The sequence below is a fragment of the Mytilus galloprovincialis genome, chromosome 4 (genome assembly GCF_965363235.1).
Source record: "Mytilus galloprovincialis chromosome 4, xbMytGall1.hap1.1, whole genome shotgun sequence".
Taxonomy (NCBI): Eukaryota; Metazoa; Mollusca; class Bivalvia; order Mytilida; family Mytilidae; genus Mytilus; species Mytilus galloprovincialis.
In genome coordinates, this window is record NC_134841.1 from 9,957,723 (window position 1) to 9,973,273 (window position 15,551).

A 15,551-nucleotide genomic window follows, 5' to 3' on the forward strand; every position below is an offset into this window, starting at 1 on the left:
ATTTAAAATAGTATTTTAACAAAGTTTAAGATATATAATTTTACAACGATCCTAAAAATATCCAAACAAACGATAAATCTAACGATATAGACCTACGCAGTTTTATATTATAAGACTGACCATGGAAGTAATATTACTTCCATGGACTGCATGACACACACCAGTTTGCTAAGTCAGTGTGCTGGGCCAGGGTGCTGGGTGAGGTGCCGGAACTTGATATACATGTATCATTAAGTTACAGTTCTGTTAAGATTTGACTGCCTTTTTACAGGGAATTTCTATTCTTACTGTTAACAGTTAGTATATACTGTTCCTGGCTTAGAATGATTCTCTGCTCAGCAACTGGTGCGTAATTAGCATTTTATTCAAATATCTTGTAGCAGTAAAAAACACAAATTAATGTATTTTTCAAATAACTTTATTCAGCTTAATAATTATAGCGAAAAACAGCGAACATGGGGAAATAAAATGTTTTTAGTAGCCTTATTATTAAATCTCCAGGCGAGTGTGATCAAATAAAGAGGTTCTTCGTAATACTTGGAAAATCTTATCTGATTCAGGATCAATTCATCGGTTACACTCCCCTATCACCAGTGATTCTTTGTTTTTAGCTGACATTCTGAAAAAGGTGTGTAAGTGTTTACTCGCAATTTGCATGATTAATAACAGATATCGACTCGTTACCCGGACTACTGCAAAAAACAATTATTCAGTTAACTGATTTAGAAGGAAGGTAAACGGACAGAAAGTCGCAGGACAAAAAGTCACAGGACATAAAGTCACAAATTTGATAGGACAAAAAGTCACAAACAAATTGTTGACAATTGGTTTGAAATTATTTCAAGATCTTTTTCATATATATTCATTAATATATATGAAAAAGATCTTGAAATATTTTCTTTTTATTACATACATTCATTTTTAATTTAAGGAAATTGCTCATAAAGCTTGATAAACATGATAAATGGAAATGTATTAGATTTTAATCTTGCAAAGGATATATTTATGGGGCCATATTTATTGGCAAATTGAAGCCATTTAAGTACCAAGCCACTTTGACATTTTGTTTTCATAACAATTATTTGATTATTATTGATATTTATTGAATACATTTTAATAACTAAGTTGCTTCTTATATAAAACTTCAAGAAAAATACAAAAAAAAGTGTTTTCTTGTTCAAAGAAAAATAATCTCTAAACTGAATTGTGACTTTTTGTCTGTGACTTGTTGACCGTGACTTTTTGTCCTGTGACTTTCTGTCCTACATTCAGATTGAATAGGGGTTTGGTTGACCCCGTCTCCCTCTTTCTGAGACTACTATCTCAGTGATGAACTTAATGTTTTATGTATTGTGCTTGTCATATATGTATTTTGGATAAAAGCTCTAGAGCTTATGTTGTATTGTATGTATAACCAACTTTAAAAAATCTTTTTTGTTAGCCCGTACGTAACAACTAACAAGTAAGATTTAGGTTTCTTCTTTTTGTAATACAAACAATTATTACGCCTTGAAAGGATTTTTTTTACTATGTCGGTGTCCAAGAAAAAAGTTGAAATAGCTAACGTAACGGTACCCAAATTGCACCGAGTACCCAAATTGCACCTATTAAGCAAAACTAGCAGTGAAAATCTTACAAGATTTTCTAGAGACTAAACAATTTGTCTTTTTATGATTTGATACTAAGCACATCTTTCAACATAGGTAAAACTATTTAGATATGCACAAAACGTTCACAGTATCTATCAACAGATGAAGTATTTACTGAAAAAGCAAAATGTACTGAAACGTTGCCATGCGACGTCATCAAAACGTCATCTTTTTAAAATGAGCAAATACAATATGTTACAAGTATCCATTTAAAAAATAATGAAGAGTAAGCATGGACTAATATCCAAATGTTCAAAATATTTAAAGAAATTAAACAAAAGCTCTGTTATTAGACTTTTGACTATGTGAATTTAAGCATGAAAGCAATTTGGGTACTCCTCATTTCAGAATCATTGATGGTTTGGAGGTCAGTTTAGACCAATTTTTCTATGATTTCATATGGAATAAAAACGAAATTGGTGTACCGTTATAACATGTATAATAAAGAAGGATAGGGCTACAAAATAAACACAGAATGGACATTTTTGTTTTCATCATAAAAAAAACGTAGATGAAAAAACTGTCAAAATAGGTGCAATTTGGGTACCGTCACGTTAGACACTAACTTTATATTGGACCCTAGTAGCTTTATATGTGCTTGTGGTTGCAAATGTAAATGCATGGATGCCTGCTACACTAGAATACATAACAAGGAAGCTTTGCTTTGCTCTTCATGGACTACGAACTCGTATTCATAATTAAAAACCTTCTGCCAAGCAAGCGTAAGGGTCTTTGACAGTAACCAACACTCATCTCACGAGGCGTACCTAGTATGTCTTTTTAGGTATATATATATATATATAAACATAAACATTTATTCGTCATTGTGCGAAGTGCTCCTTTGAAGGAGGGATTTTCTAAACCAGAACAGAACAGAATAGCCATGCAAGACTTCATTATCATTTGGACTAATATTATGGCACATTTTGTCTTACCACAGGGATTTGTGTCAATTTATCTGGTTTTCTATCCTCTGACCTCATTTTCATGGTTCAGTGGTTATTGTTAAGTTTTTGTGTTTTGGTCGGGTTTTCTAATATTGTATGCAACATGTCAAGTATATTTGTTGTATGAAAATTTTTAGGGATGTACATGTTAGACTGGCATGTTTTATTCAATCTTGACCTCATTTTTATGGTTTATTGCCTAATGTTACTTTTTTTTTTGGCCAGTTTCTCTATTTTCTTATTTTCAAATTAGCAAAAGGTCAACTAGGTGCATATGTCTGACTGAGAAGTTTCATCTTACTTTATTTTCATAGTACATAGGACAATATAAAAAAAGAAGATGGGGTATGATTGGACAACTCCCCATGAGAGACCAAATGAAACAGAAATTAACAACTCAAGGTCACCCTACAGCCTTAACAATGAACAAATATGAAAAAGAAGATGTGGTATGATTGCCAATGAGACAACTGTCCACAAGAGACCAAAATGACTCAGACATTAACAACTAAATGTCACCATACGGCCTTCAACAATGAGCAATGCCCATACCGCATAGTCAGCTATAAAAGGCCCCAATAAGACAATGTAAAACAATTCAAACGAGAAAACTAATGGCCTTATTTATATAAATAAATGAACGAAAAACAAATATGTAACACATAAACAAACGACAACCACTGAATTACAGGCTCCTGACTTGGGACAGGCACATACATAAATAATGTGGCGGGGTTAAACATGTTAGCGGGATCCCAACCCTCCCCCTAACCTGTGACAGTGGTATAACAGTACAACATAAGAATAAACTATAAAAATCAGTTGAAAAAGGCTTAACTCATCAGATGGACAAAAATACAAGTGGACGTGGCCAGGTACTTATATATCCCTACACAAAAAGACACAATGAACAGATCTGAGAGTACTCCCAGTTATACTGACTAGTCAGCTATAAAAGGTCCAGAAATGACAATGAAAACAATTCAAACCAGAAAACTAACAACCTAATTTATGTACAAAAAATGGAAAAACAGTTAAATGTTACACATAAACAAAGGACAATCACTGAATTATAGGCTCCTGACTTGGAACAGGCACATATATTATGAATGTGGCAGGGTATAAATAACTATGAAAATGTTTAGTTTTTGTGGTTTGGTTTATTTTCCGGATACTGTAAGCAATAAGGCCACTTTTTTAGTGAACGGAATGATTGTAAGATGCACACGTCTGTCTGTCATATTTTATATGACCGTGACCTCATTTTCATTGGTCAATGAAACACTGCATTGTTTATCATAATTATGCTTAAAGTTAAAGGTAGATTATATTTGTAGGATATGTAACAATTGTAAGGTGTGCATGTCTCTCTGGCAGATTCATAAAACCATGACCGCATTTTATGGTTCTTTGGTCAATGCTAAGTTTTCTTGGTTTTGTCATTTTATCAGATATTATAAGCATAGGTCTACTTGTTGTACGGAATGAATGCAAGGTGTCATATAAATAAAGATGTCTGTTTGCCAAGGTTAATTTTACTAAGACCTCATTTTCATAAAACAATGATAATATTAAACAGCAAGAATGAGGATCAAGTCGAAGTTATATATACAAATGAGGCAAAGTTTTCAGTTGCCTACTTTTTATGTATTAATAGTTTTTTTTTGTCATTAAATTATATTGTTTACCCTTTTATGTGTAGGGCAAGAATATTGAAGATAAAGGGAAACTATAAACAGAAGAAATTATCAACAAACATAGATTTACAAAGGTCAACAAAGCCTAAATGGTAAGTCCACTGTTAAAAAAAGTTTTAGCCCTTGAGTAATGATTAAATATTTATTGAAATAAGATGTGGTACGATAAATGAGAAAACTATCCATCAGAGTTCAATTAAGTGGATGTAACCATTGTAATTACTTATTAGAGGCCAGTGATGACCTGTTAGTAATGAAAAAACTCATACCCTATACATGGTATTGTAATCTATAGAAGACAACGCTAACAAAATTTGAAACGAAGCATCAATTCAAACTTCAAATATACCAGACTAATTTATAAAAAAACAAAATATTATGAAAAACAAAAATGACGGATATGAAACAACATCAACCACTGAACTATGTACAAGCTCCTGATATTGGACAGGCATATTATGGCTGGGTTGATATAAAAATAAGAAGCAGTCTAATTTCAAATAAGACTTTTCTCCAATAGAGATCAAATGACATTTAAGGAGGCTCGAGGGTATAAAAATTTCAGAAAAATATTAAATATTTTTTTTTTCATAACTAATTTTATTTATAACTTTATTAGTTTTTACTTTATCATATGGTACAGAAATCATTCTAAAAAATCAATTCGTTTTGGCCCCAGACAACTTTTAAAATGTATATATCATTGAAAAAGCTCCAAATTATCTCCCTTTGGTGCAGAAATGCCATTTTTTGGCATGAGAATTGTAATATCTTTTCCAGCTCATCAGTGACCTATATTTTTTATTATCATTTTCAACTAACTTTACTTAAACTAAACTATTGAAAAATTTAAGCGATTTCTTCAATTAAGTTCTTTGTTTTTTCATTTCAAAATTACCTCTATTTCTCCTATTAGTTCAACAGAAAAAAAAGTACCTTTACAAAAATGTATATGCTTCTTTCAAAGGCGGATTGTGAGTGTGAATGAATGGTGTCCCCATTTTTTTAATTTAATTTTTCTATTTTTCTATAAAGTATCAGATAAAGTTCATTTATTATAGAAAATTATAGCGTTACTCTATATTAAGAAAAAAAATTGATTGAAACCTGCGAGCCCCCTTAATTTAACAAAAATAGTTCACTGTACAGCCTTTGACAATGAGCAAACGCTATACCGGACAGTGGTTTTAATAACCATGATAACAGCACAACATTTGAACAAATTGTAAAAATTTGTTGCAATGGGCTTATGTTCTTATGTTGTACTGTTATACCACTGTCCCAGGTTAGGGGAGGGTTGGGATCTCGCTAACATGTTTAACCCCGCCACATTATTAATGTATGTGCCTGTCCCAAGTCAGGAGCCTGTAATTCAGTGGTTGACGTTTGTTTATATGTTACATATTTGTTTTTCTTTCATTTTTTTACAAAAATAAGGCCGTTTTCTCGTTTGAATTGTTTTACATTGTCTTATCGGGGCCTTTTATAGCTGACTATGCGGTATGGGCATTGCTCATTGTTGAAGGCGGTACTGTGACGTTTAGTTGTTAATGTCTGTGTCATTTTGGTCTTTTGTGGATAGTTGTCTCATTGGCAATCATACCACATCTTCTTTTTTATATTAACTCAAAAGACTGCAACAAGGAACCAAACAATAACCAGTAATATGTAAATCATAGACACAAAGCACTGAAATAAGAGTACTAACAATAGATATTTAAATGAAAGTTTATTAAAATGTTCATAAACATGATAAAATAGCCATTTTATTGCTGTATTTCTCTTCACTGATAATTTTTGAGTTTTGTGTATTTGTAGGTCAGACATCTCGGTTTTCATGGTCATCATTCAACAGATCAATACTGAACAGAAATCTTGGAAGATGATATTTTTCTCAATAGTGCAACTTTTTTTATTAATTTGAAATGGAACGTTTTTTTCCTACATTAAATAGAAAAAGGAAATTTCAACATAATGACTATAAACAAAAAGGAGTCATACCATCACAATCATAGATGCTCAAGAACTTGATCATGTAAATGCAACAATGTAATTATCAATTGAAAGAAGGAATGAATGAAAAAAATATTAGTATGTTGTTGTCCAAATAAACCTGCTTTGTCTTCTCATTTGAATCGCTCCATCCAATAAAGATGTACGGAGGAAGATCTTTGAAGAACAGATTGAAAAATGTTTTGTCTAAGAATTGCGGGAATATTCTAGTGGATGAAATAATTTATTGACTTGACTCTTATATAGTGGACTGAATAATTGTACATAGCAAGCAGCGAAAAAGAAAACTAAAACTTAAACATAAAAAGTGTTTAAATTATAAATTTGCAAATATAAGCATAATATTATGTACACCACAAAGGTATATAATTCAAATTGTTTGCATATTCATGTATTGCAATGAAACCATAACAAAGAAAACCTTACTTTATGAAAAGAGTAAACTATTCAGTCAGAATATGAAATATTTTTTTCAGTTCTATTTTTCATTATAAAATAAACAAGACAAAGATTTCAAATTAATATTTTTTTATTCATTTAAACATGTCATCATTTTGTTTCAGTGAAAGAACTTTACTCTTTGACCTTAAATTTTATTAAACATTCCAAAATCAGAATTATAATCTTTATTGTCATATTAACAAATAAAAAACATGTTTGTGACGAAATGAAAAAAAAAATTATATTTATATATAAAAAATATAAAAAAACTTGTATACAATTAAAACTTTTTACTTCCAAACAGCATTCATTGCAACATACACATACTGTATATTTATATCTACATATTTATAATTTGAATCCCATAGGATTTTATTTTGTCCCATGGGATATTAAAAATCCCATGGGATAATAATAATCCCATGGGATTTTTTTTGTCCCATGGGACAACAAATATCCCATGGGACTACAATTATCCCATGGGACCAAAAAAAATCCCATGGGATTTAACCAAAATCCCATGGGATAATGGTAAATCCCATGGGATTTTGCCCTGTCCCATGGGATATTGAAAATCCCATGTTTTTATAAATCAAATAGCAAAATAAATATAATAGTAACAGTAGAAAACAAATGAAATTATTGAATCCCATGTAATTCCGCACATTTTGGTTATATACATGACACTGTAGCTCTTATTTGAGGCGGCGGCGGATTTGCAAATGAGTGTTTTGCAAATTTAAAGTGTCCAGTGTTAATAGTCATCCCATGAGGTCCAAATACTTATATTACTGGAACACTCACATTAGATTGTTGACATCACGGATATATACTGTACATACAATTTATAAGATGTGAGAAAAAGAATATATACAAATGAACGATACGTGTTTAATAATAAAATGCAAGTGTTAATACACCAAGTGCCTTGAAAGTACTTAATTTGAGCCTTTATTTTATAGTTTTTAAACGTAAACACATAAGATATTTAGCTATAAGAAATGTGTATAATCACTCGATAAAAAAAGGACACACTCGAAAAAGCCCGGACTGCTCTCGAAAAAACCCGGACATAAAAAAACTTAATTTACTCTCAACATGTCGTTTTCAATGCAATAACAAATCTGTATATGTAAGGATATATAGATTCCATATATGAATTTCTGTCGACATTTGCATTGGTATGTGTATGAAAATGGCTTTATTCGGTATTTTGGAATAAAAGCATTTTAAGGCTAAATTTAACTTTTTAAACGAAAAGCAATGTCAGAATGATACTATCTTTATATCTCAAATGCTTACATATCATGTACAACCTTGTTTATCAAACTCCTGGTTCTTTATCACGTTTTGTTACTAAAGAAGTCTGTTTATTTACATTTTTTATCATATTCACTCGAAAAAAAGTGGTCACACTCGAAAAAGCCCGATCAAATCACTCGAAAAACCACGATCCTAGCCGGACACTATACCTACCGTGATTAAGCGAACAAAACTAAATCTCAAAGGGGCACTAGCTACGAGATGTATAAAAATATAATATCTTTTATTTTTTGTTCAATCAATAATGAAATGCAAGTAGTGAAATAATAATTAGCTTATAGCAGCCAGTATTGATAAATTTGTCAAAATAAGCTAAAAAACATTGATTATGAATTATTCACCTGTAAATGAATAATTCGGCCTTATTGAATCCGTATTCATGTGAACCTCAATTTAACCCCTTAGCTTTAGATGTATAACACGTGAATTGTATGTGTAAAGTTTTTTTTAAAGGAAACGAATGTCAGCTTTGAAAGTGAAACAAAGATAAATCATTCGATTGACTGATTTATTCTCATACAGGTAAAAACGATGATAAACATTTATTTTACATTTATGATATAAAATTAAATAGACCTGAAATAATCCAACAGTTTGCATAATTTTATTAATATCTATATTTATGTTTACATCACTTATATGGTATTTGCATCGCATTAAGCTGCGTCTTTTCATGATCGTGCCCTGTTTATTATTTATCTTAGACTTTTAATAGTTTGGATAAATGTTTTACATTGTTATAAATAAGATATGAGAATTTGATTAAAATCGGTGAACATGAATTTGACAGCTAGAGCTCCTTTAACTTAGTATAAAAACCACACGGTAACATTTAGTCGCTGTATTATAATACATTAGCCTGATTTATAAATTAATATACATTATCCTGTACCAATAATTTTTATTCAATAATAATAATTGGTGCGGAACATTTTTATCCATGCAGAACAATCTTCTAAATTCTTTAAACAGGAGCACCAAACTTGCCAATCAATTTTAAAACCCACACAGATTCAATGAACAACTATGCATTTATTAATATATTTTGGTAATTTCTCTTCTGTTAATTAGTACACAATAAAGCTGAATGTTTTATATTATTTCGAAAAGTACATGGTGCTGTGCAACTTACATGGACATTGGTACTTATCATACTATTAGTATTTATCTAGTATTTTTTTCCAAAATGGGAATTGAGAATGGATATTTTATGCTGTTTTTGGTACATAAAGACAAATAATCGGTGCAAAATTGGAAAACGATTCTAAGACTTCACTCACTGGTTGCCATATACAACTGTGTGTTTATTAATTTGATGAACGACTGCGCGTGTCTTCAATCACACTTGCCCGGTGACAAATACAGAAAACTCAACATTATAAACCAATTAGATACATGTAAATAAACTGTTAGCATTCAAAAATCACAAAATGCATTTTCAACGGTCACCAATTGGTATCAAATTCAAAAATGGTACGGAAAATAACACAGAAAATCTAATGATCGTCTTCATAAGTCCAGATGATAAAACAAAACCAACATAGAGGACTAAATAATTAAGAATTTATTAATTTACCACACTATCATAATATATGCATAATCTTGCGACGGGAATAAAATTGAACTGTGATTTATTTACCTTCTCTTACTAAAATAATCAGTGAAAGAACAAAGCTACTCTGTTATAAAAACGTATTATGATAAACTTTCAAAATATCAAAGATTAAATTGTTCTATAATATGAAAAACAGACGACAAAATAAGTCCAGGAATGTTTTATAACATAATGCCATTTAATATCGTATGTAAAAATACTCATAGACAATACATGCATATGCAATGTAATGCAGGTTTCGCGCTAAATAGTTTAGTTAAGTGGCAACTTTAAGTTTGAAACATAGGGAACATAACCAAATGAAACTGAACGCCTCATTGAAAGATGAAACTTAATACCGTTTATTAATATACAAATTGACTTCTTTTTTAGTTTTAGTTCTATAAAAAATCATATATTCATCGAAACAAAAGAGGGACGAAAGATACCTGAGGGACAGACAAACTCCTAGATTGAAAAAAAAAATATATCTTAAAATGCAACGTTGTATGTTTTACATTTTTTCTTTAGCTTTTATTGAATTGGTATGATACGAGTAAGACTTAGTAATTGATACTTCGCAACTATCTTTATTCTCGTTTCGCGTGTTATATGTTGGTCCTAATGATGTACAATTAGACAGATAGTGATATAGATAGTGAGATATTCATGTAGACGTCAATGAATATTGAACGCTGCTTCTACGTGTCCCATCTGTAAAACATATAGTCTGCTAAAGCAAGTGTAAAATTACTCTTAGAATTATGTTGTCAGTTGTGAGATTTCATGTTTTATGCATACATGGTACAAGCACTGGATAACCAGCCGCAGCTGTTAGAAAAATATACTGGTAAACATGATTGAAAATCTGATTTTTGCATGTAAATTACAAATTAGTTTGATAAAGGCACAGCGCTAAGCATTATCATTATTGTAATTATGCATGTTTACATCTGTATATATTCGATGTATCTATGTAATTTGTGGTTGATGAGAAATAAAGCCATCCATCTAAATTATTAGATTTTAAGACACATTTGTAAAGATAAACAAGACAAGGCTTTTGGGGTCAATTTTTGTTTGCTTGAAATATTTTTTCGTTTTTCATAAACAGGTTATTAGATAGAGAGTTGTCTCATTGGCAAGCATACCACATTTGGTTGCAGTATCATTGACATATCCTCTATGTCATTATACAAGTGTAAGGTGTAGGCAAATACGTTAACATGAGAAACTAATTAATTGACCGCAAATAGAATGTTTTACCTTGGATGATGATTTTGTTTTCTGTAATTTTCATTTTTGTTCGGAAAATAAAGTAAATAGAGCAGACTTTATACTTTTTTGGAAAATGTTCAGCAACATGAAAAAGACAATTTTAAATTTATATATAATATATGTACATATATATATAATGAAGATGTGCTATAATTACCAATGAGACAACACTCCATAAGAGACCAAAACACACCGAAATTAACAACTAAAGGTCACCGTAAGGCCTTCAACAATTTGAAAAGCCCAACTACAGATGGGTACAGTCCTAACCTCTACAGCAAGTTAACTTGATGACCAGTCATTTGGACTGGTCAAAGTTAACCTGTGACCGGATTTAGGACTGCTCTGACCAGTCCTATGACCAAAATCTAGTTAACTTGAAAACCGGACTAGGACTGTTTTTATGTCTGCCAAAAAGTTAACTTGGAAACAGGTCCGCTATTGATATAAGCTAACTTCGAACCAGTCCTGTCATAAGTTAACATAAGTTAACTTCGGAACCAGTCCTGCCGTAAAGTTAACATAAGTTAACTTCGGAACCAGTCCTGCCGTAAAGTTAACATAAGTTAACTTCGAAACCAGTCCTGCAACAAAGTTAACTTTTGCTTTGACAAATCCGATCAAAACCAGTCTGTTCCTAAGTTAACTTTTGACTGGTCTGCTCAACACTAAGTTAACTTGTAACCAGGACCACTCTACATCGATTTTTTAAAAATATTTTTTAATATCTTTGTTTCGTAGTATAAACATCGAAAATGAAGTAAAACTAATACTTCCGTCATATAAATAGGATTAAATACAAACATTTGAAAATAAAGTACGCATAAGCCGTTGCTTGTAACACAAATTTATCTGTGATCTGACAATCTATCAATTATAAAAACGATCTTGGTTACAATGATAACGGGCACTGAATTTATTCCAATACCTATCAAATTCAACCATATTTCCACTTTATTATATATATCTTTGAAAAGACGTATATTTGATGTTAGTTGTATACATCCTTAAACCATGAAGCCACCGTCAGCAATAATTTAATTCATTTAAACACATGACTACAAATTTTTGTTCGCATAAATTTAGGGTGCCATCATGTCCTCCTTTTATTCAAAATGATGATACGTAACAAAATTTCAGTAGTTTTGATACCTCATGCTAACTTGTACAACAAATGTATTTGACCGCATCGACCAAAAACTGACCATATGTGCACTTTAATTTGCAAATCTATATACCCGCATAGTAAATCAGCCATATTTTTATGTCAGCATTCAATGTATAATACAATGTACGGCAATATTGCAAAATTTTTGTTCGCATAAATTTAGGGTGCCATCATGTCCTCCTTTTATTCAAAATGATGATACGTAACAAAATTTCAGCAGTTTTGATACCTCATGCTGACTTGTACAACAAAATTATTTGACCGTGTCAACCAAAACTGACCATATGTGCACTTTAATTTGTAAATCTATATACCAGCATAGTAAATCAGCCATATTTTTTATGTCAGGATTCAATGTATAATACAATGGACAGCAATATTGCTATACAATAACAATAAATTTTGGTTCGCATAAATTTAGAATGCCAGCATGTCCTCCTTTTATTCAAAATATTGATACTTAACAAAAATTTCAGTAGTTTTGATACCTCATGCTGACTTGTACAACAAAAGTATTTGACTGCATCGACCAAAACTGACCATATGTGCACTTTAATTTGTAAATCTATGTACCCGCATAGTAAATCAGCCATATTTTTTATGTCAGGATTCAATGTATAATATAATGGACAGAATTATTGCAATACAATAACAAATTTTTGTTCGCATAAATATAGGATGCCAGCATGTCCTCCTTTTATTCAAAATATTGATACGTCACAAAATTTCAGTAGTTTTGATACTTCATGCTGACTTATACAACAAATTTATTTGACCTTGCCAACCAAAACTGACCATATGTGCACTTTAATTTGTAAATATATACCTGCATAGTAAATCAGCCACATTTTTTGTCACGATTTAATGTATAATACAATGGACAGAAATATTGCAATACAATAACAAATTTTTGTTTGCATAAATTTAGGATGCCAGCATGTCCTCCTTTTATTCAAAATATTGATACATCACAAAATTTCAGTAGTTTTGATACTTCATGCTGACTTATACAAAAAAAAATTTGACCTTGCCAACCAAAACTGACCATATGTGCACTTTTATTTGTAAATCTATATACCAGCATAGTAAATCAGCCATATTTTTTATTTCAGGATTCAATGTATAATACAATGGACAACAATATTGCAATACAATAACAACAAATTTTTGTTCGCATAAATTTAGGATGCCAGCATGTCCTCCTTTTATTCAAAATATTGATACGTAACAAAATTTCAGTAGTTTTGATACCTCATGCTGACTTGTACAACAAAAGTATTTGACAGCAATGACCGAGTCAACCAAAACTGACCATATGTGCACTTTAATTTGTAAATCTATATACCAGCATAGTAAATCAGCCATATATTTTATGTCAGGATTCAATGTATAATACAATGGACAGCAATATTGCTATACAATAACAAAAATTTTTGTTCGCATAAATTTTGGATGCCAGTATGTCCTCCTTTTATTTAAAATATTGATACGTAACAAAATTTCAGTAGTTTTGATACCTCATGCTGACTTGTACAACAAAAGTTGCTCTCAAAGTCCAACCGAAAATGACGGTTTCAGCATTATGACGTCGAAGTAAGGCGTCAAAGAAAAAAATTATAATAGCCTTTCAATTATTTGGACTATAGATATAGTAGTTCATGATGGTGTGTTAAACAAAAGTATTAGGCCACATCATCAAAGTATCAACACTGACATGTCTGAATTCATTGTACTATTTAATAAAATATAAAAGTATATAAGGTTCTCTTCTGGGAATAGTATACTGTTAATCTATTATGTCGGTTGATTAATTTTGTTTGTAGCTAGACACACGCGCACAGTATATTTGCGTTATGGCATTTCCAACTGCAGATTAACCACATAGAAGTAGAAGTAGAAACGTCAAGTGGCAACTATTTCATTCAAGTGCGCATTGAGTATAATTTTGGGTCGTCCCATATATCAATCGGCAAAGACAAATCTCTCGACAAATCTCCATGACGAATTTAACGAGATTGTTGATAGTTTTACCACACCGTATGCTTACGGACACTGTACAATTTCTGTTAGAATATTCTGCGGAAAATAAAATAGTAAATCCATTGCAAACAAGTTGAAAAACAATGAAATATCCATGCATGTATAAATGTATGCATAAAGTAAAATTTAGGAAGGGATAGGTAAAAAACGGGGAACGAAGCAACGTCGACAATGTTGTTGATATCCCGTGATATAAGAATATTGTTCCGATGCGTTGGACAACCTTTCTACTCGCCTTCTAATAATAATAAAAAAACACTCTTATTTCCTTTATGAGTAGCTGTATGTGCTTGTATAGCCATTGTTTTATGTATATAAGAATACATGTATATCAAATGAAAAAAAAGAGAATTTTGTATAATATATCTAGTAGCTAGAGTCTAGCGAGTAATTAAATAATTAAATTTGGTATCTGTGGATAAACTATGCGAATGTTGTTTACATATTTTAATTAAAGCTTAAGTCTGATATAAAAACTCTTATAACGACAATCTGTCATAAGCAGACCTGTCCTCATGTCTGGTCAATAGCAGACTTGTCCACAGGTCTGGTCAGAAGCAGACCTGTCCTCAGGACTGGTCAAAAGCAGACTTGTCCACAGGTCTGGTCTGGGCAGACCTGAACTCAGGACTGGTTAAAAGCAGACTTGTCCACAGTTCTGGTCTGGAGCAGACCTGTCGATAGGTCTGCAGCAGTCCTAAAAAAGCAGACCGTAGCTCTGGTCCACCAACGATGAAGTTAACTAGCTTGACTGCTTACAAATTCTCAAGTTAACTTAAAATGTAGTCAACAAGTCTGCTCCAAGTTAAATTTTGTCAAGGTTAGGACCGCACCTATCTGTATGCCAATTAACTTTATTTAGGAGAAATTACTTTAACGATTATATTAGTATATTTGGTGTATTTTTTCAAGAAACTTTGACAGATAGAGATAAATTGTAATACATTTAGTATCTAGCATTTTCAAATAAGTCAAAATTACCACATTAATTAATGGATCCCTTTTCGAAGTTAAACAATATCATTTCCTATTATATTGAAACCTGTAATAGATACACTAGAAACAGTGATTAGAATAAATTGTCAACATATTTATGTAATTAAGATCTAGAGAAATGCAACAAAATGACGGAATACGTTAAGAAGTTTTGTTTAATTATTTCAAATTTTTGTTTTTTCTCACGAACACTACAAAATAAAATTGGAAAATTCACACAGAAAAATGTTGACAGGTGTGCTATACTGAGCTTCTTTTATAAAATTTCATTTTTTTATATATATTTGTGGATCTTCTTGGGCAACAATGTTTGAAAAAGATTTTTTCAATCATGTTTAACTAAGCATCCGATATATAAACACATCATATATACATTAAACAGATTGTTTTTGTTTTAGCTGCCAA

General features: G+C 31.2%; 1 long non-coding RNA gene across 2 annotated transcripts; it reads left to right on the top strand.

Annotated features, from left to right (window-relative positions):
- The first annotated feature begins 139 nt into the window (after window positions 1–139).
- On the top strand, window positions 140–6,828 carry LOC143071318 (uncharacterized). Of its 2 annotated transcripts, none has more exons than XR_012976866.1 (3): window positions 140–733; window positions 4,299–4,385; window positions 6,112–6,828. It is a non-coding gene; the product is annotated as an uncharacterized LOC143071318 (long non-coding RNA). The 2 variants fall into 2 exon arrangements; XR_012976865.1 differs by having other exon boundaries at window positions 193–628.
- The last annotated feature ends 8,723 nt before the right edge of the window (window positions 6,829–15,551 follow it).